The sequence below is a fragment of the Monodelphis domestica genome, chromosome 1 (assembly GCF_027887165.1).
Source record: "Monodelphis domestica isolate mMonDom1 chromosome 1, mMonDom1.pri, whole genome shotgun sequence".
NCBI lineage: Eukaryota > Metazoa > Chordata > Mammalia > Didelphimorphia > Didelphidae > Monodelphis > Monodelphis domestica.
In genome coordinates this window covers 606818596-606823165 of record NC_077227.1, presented here as the reverse complement: position 1 = coordinate 606823165, position 4570 = coordinate 606818596, and the positions used below count along the sequence as shown (strand labels likewise).

Genomic DNA, 4570 nt, shown 5'->3' with positions numbered 1-4570 from the left:
AGAATTCATGATGTAAGAGGGAATAAGAAAACTATTGAACATGGAATTGCAAGCACAAGGACATTGGGGAGAATTTTTAGTTGGGTAAAAGTATTAAAACCAAAAATGACTTCCATATAGAATTCTTAAAATAACCTGAAAGCTATAGACAGATATTTTTACAAATAGGACTGACTTAGGTTACAAATCAATACTTCTAGGTCTCTTTTGGATGGATTTTGACTCAGGTCTCTCCAGATCCTAGGGAGGGGAGGGTAAGGCCATACCATTTGCTGTTCTAACCTCTGAAGAGAAAATGATTACAACAAAACTGTTATTACTAATGAAAGCTCCAAAGAAAAGCTAAAGGGGGAAAGCAGAGTAGTGTGAAGATTAAATTAACTCTCCCTGCCCATTTTTAGATTTAATCACCAAAAGTGTAAACATCCCACTCACAATTGAGTGGGAGAGGTCTGTGACCCACATGTGCAATAGTAGGTCATGAATCAGAATCCACTGACTGCCCCCTCGGCAATCCAAAGCAAAGCTTCAGCTGTAATTGGTAGACGTAAAAGTGGAGAAAGGCACAGGAAGTGATGCAAAAGAAGTGTCTTTAAAAAGGAGTTACAAGTTCCTGTTAGGATTTCTTCTGGAGTTCTTTATGCTTGGGACTTCTGAGTGCTCTCATTCTTCAAAGTTCTGAGTTCAAGTTGGAGGCTGATGAAGAATCTGCTGACTGGACCTGAGATCTTAGACTTGGTGAGACTGTCCTTAAATCTCTCCCTTTGAACTGGCATGTGGTGAGTGAAAGAGCTGACTCCTTTCCTGGATTTTCTGAAAAGACTAGGCTCAGGAGAGACCTGTCCTCTTGAAAGAGGCTCCTTGCATCCCCAGGTCCTCAGCTACAGGGACTGAGGCCTCTCTGGCTAAGGACTAAACTCCCCTGCCTGTTTTTGAGCCAGGGGTCGGAGCAAAATACTTAGTGCTTGGGCTAGATATCTTACCCTATCCTCTCTCATTTTTCTTACTTTCACTCTTTCTATATTTTATAAATGAAATTGTTAAATAAATCTCTTGGAATTAATTAAAATTCCTGGTGACCCTATTCTTAAATAATCCAGTCCAACCTTTTATTAAAAAAAAAAACCCCAACAACTCTCAATTTCTAGTTCCTTTTTTAATAATAGCATTTATAAAGACTTTTACCACTTAGAAAGCATTTTATATGTGTTATCTCATGACAAATCTGACATAGGTGCCACTATTATAATTATATAGAAGAGGGAACAGTCTAAGAATAAGCTTAAATATATAAATAATAAATACATATAATAAAGTAATAGAAATGGAAATAAAAATAGAAACTAACTAAATAAGTTACTTTCAGTATTACCCATTAGCTTCTGGGGCAGAATTTGAATTCATGATCTTCTGAATCCAAGCCCAGAACTCTATATCATATGACACACTGGTGTTCCCTTTCCTGACATCTGTTGTTCTAGATGGAGTTGATTGAGGTTGGGGCATGTCATTCTAAATATCTACCATATAATTCCAAGTCAATAAAAGCATATAAAAAATGTTTACCATGATCCAAGTTGGTGCTGGGAAGCTTAGTACCAGGCATGCAATAACAAAAACTTAAGCAGTTTCTGCCCTCAAGGAGCTTCAATTCTACTAGAAACTGATGTTGGAGGAAATAACATGTACATAGACAAGTAAATACAAAAAATAAGAAAAGCAAATACAAAGCTATTTTTGGGAAGGAAGAGTTAGCAATGGAAGGGGTGAAGATTAGGCAAGGTCTTGTGTTGGAGCTGGAACCTGAACCAAGTCTTAAATGGAATGATGTATTCTGTAAGATAGAGGCAAGAAAGGAGTATGTTAGGAATGAGTTCACCTGGAAAAGTGTCAGGAACTGGAATGATAATTCAGTGAACTATAAGGCAGCCAATTTGAAACATAGAAAGTTTGAGCTGGAATGTGCCATTAGTCCAGAGAGATAGGTTCTAGTGAGATTGTGAAGTGCTTCATTCCCCTCTTCTCCCCCGTCCCTTTCTACTGTCTCTATTACTGCTGAGGCCACCATCATGCTCCCAGTCACCTGGATCCGAAACGGAGGTCTTCACTCTCATCCCCTCATATCTAATCAGGTCCCAGATCATCTTGTCATATATATATATTCCCTTATCTTGTATAGGTTACTACCTCATACTGACATTGGGTACAGGCTTCCCCCTAGACACTCCAACACCCCAGATTGTGTCCCAGTCAGAAGAGTATATAGAATACTCATTTTCCCTCACATTATGATGACTGAGCCCTTCTGGCCTCTCCCTTTATTCTTGATGAGCACAGATAGGCACATCCCAGCTTGCTCCTAATAAACATCTCCTTTATGTCTCAGATATCTGATTGTCCTCTAAACTGGACAGTTCATCCATTTTTTTTTTACTTTGAAGCATAAGACAACCAAATAACCCATCTCAGGTTCCAGAGATCCAGCAATATGGCATCATCAGAATCCTTTAGAATCCTTTAGGAGGCAGTGTCTACCTTTGCACACTTGCCTCATGGCCATTTCAACATGACTTCTAATTAATCAATTTCTCTTTTTATTTTTAAGTTAAGTTTTGGAGTCTTGCATTCTTGCAAAGAGCAACCTGTCATGAACCTTGGGTTTTTACCATAAAGCTCTCCTACAACAATACTTGGACTATTGGAATGGCCAGGTGATAAGTTTCCCAGATTCAAGTCTCTGCTCATTCCAGCCTATCCTCTACTCAACTGTTAAACTGATCTTCCTTAATTATGGGTCTGATTATGTTACACACACCTACCCCCCTCCCCATTCCTGTGGCTATCTTTTACCTTCAGGATCAATATAAAATCCTCTGCTTGATTTTTGTTTGTTTGTTTTTTTCCTCTCATTGATTTTTAAAGCTCTTCATAACCTGCCCCTCTCCTACCTTTCCAATCCTCTTACTCCTTACTTACTCCCTTCCACATACTTTTCATCCACTGACTGATTGGCCTCTTTACTATTACACTCCATCTCCAGATTAATCATTTTCTCTCATTGTCCTCCCTGCCTGGAATTCCCTCCTTCATCACCTCTTCTTCCTGGTTTTCCTGACTTCCTCCAAGTGTCAGCTAAAGTCCCATCTTCTGCAAGAAAACTTTTTCCAGTTCTCCTTCTGTAATTATTTTCAATTTACACAAATTACAATTTCCAAGTTATACACATACTGTGTATATGTGTAACTACATATATATATAATTTATAAATATATAACCATATTAATAATACAAAAGATATATATTTAATTATATATGTGTGCATAAATACATATAAGAGATAGATACAGATTGCCTGATATCTTCCCCATTAGATTTTAAGGACTATGAGCTCTTTGAGAGCAGAGATTTGTTTTTACTTTTGTTTATATGACCAATGTTCAGAACAGTATCTAGCACATAGTAGGTACTTAATAAATTCTTGTTGACCGACTGGCTGCCTTAAATGCCAGAGGAATTTGTATTTTATTCTAGAGGCAATAGAAAATCCCCAAAGCTTCTGGAGCAGGGAAACAATAGTCATACATGCATGTTAAAAAATAGAGACTGGTGATCTGGGAAGGAATCTGGATCCTTTTGGTATAGAGGAGACATCAGGTTAGTTCCTTTAAACCCAGTATTGTTGCTGCTTCTATTGCTTCTTGTTGGCTGCTTTGCTGGCCAGGTCCTTCCTTAGTCTTCTTGGTCTCCTTTGCCTTCTCAGTTGTTTCCTTAGCTGTTTTAACAAGTGTCTTAGAACAAGTTTCTCCTTGCAGTTTAGCCAACATGAACTCAAATCCTTTAATGATCTTGGTTACATTTCTTTTAAATTTAGCTAGGTGAAACTTCTCTATAGCTCTGGACACCCCCCCCCCCCAAACAAACTGAAAGAGTCCCAGGCTTCCTGTCAGATTTCAGTCTGGCCACTATTTTCAGGGTTCACACAGCAAACACATCTTTCCTCAACCACCAGTAGCTGAGCATGGTTGAAGTTACAGATGAAGGTGGTCATCAGATGATTCTGTGGGTCTATAATACAGTCCTCAAAGATGTACACTGAGAGAGCTACATTAGCAGGAAAGAAGTGCTCTGCCTGGTGAGGCATCCTACTGAACCTGGACAGCAACTTGTGGGCAGGAGTCACCTCCATTGGGCACTGTAATAGTTGGGGTAGGGCTGCCAGAAGGCCATGGTATGGACAATGATTGGTGGATGAGGGGACACAATGCATGCAGTTGGACCAATTATCAAGGTCTTGAAGTAGTTCCAAGAGAAGAGTGGAGAGGATGAAGTTCTGAACTAGAGTGCTGGCTATATGAGTAGAAAAGAGGTAGATGTAAGAGATGACAAAATATGATAACATTGGATATGGAGAGGAGAATGTAGAAGGTAACAAGGTGTTAAATGAAAAATCACAATATCACTGAGGATAGCTAAGCAGGGAGTTTCTCATCAGACTGTGTCCATAGGCAGAAAACATAGCATACATCTATTATTTTTACATTTAAAAAAAACTGTACCTTCTATCTTAAGA

General features: G+C 38.8%; 1 pseudogene; it reads right to left on the bottom strand.

Moving 5' to 3' along the window:
* Positions 1-3581: 3581 nt before the first annotated feature.
* On the bottom strand, positions 3582-4186 carry LOC100618387 (PRELI domain-containing protein 1, mitochondrial-like; annotated as a pseudogene).
* Between the last annotated feature and the right edge of the window lie 384 nt (positions 4187-4570).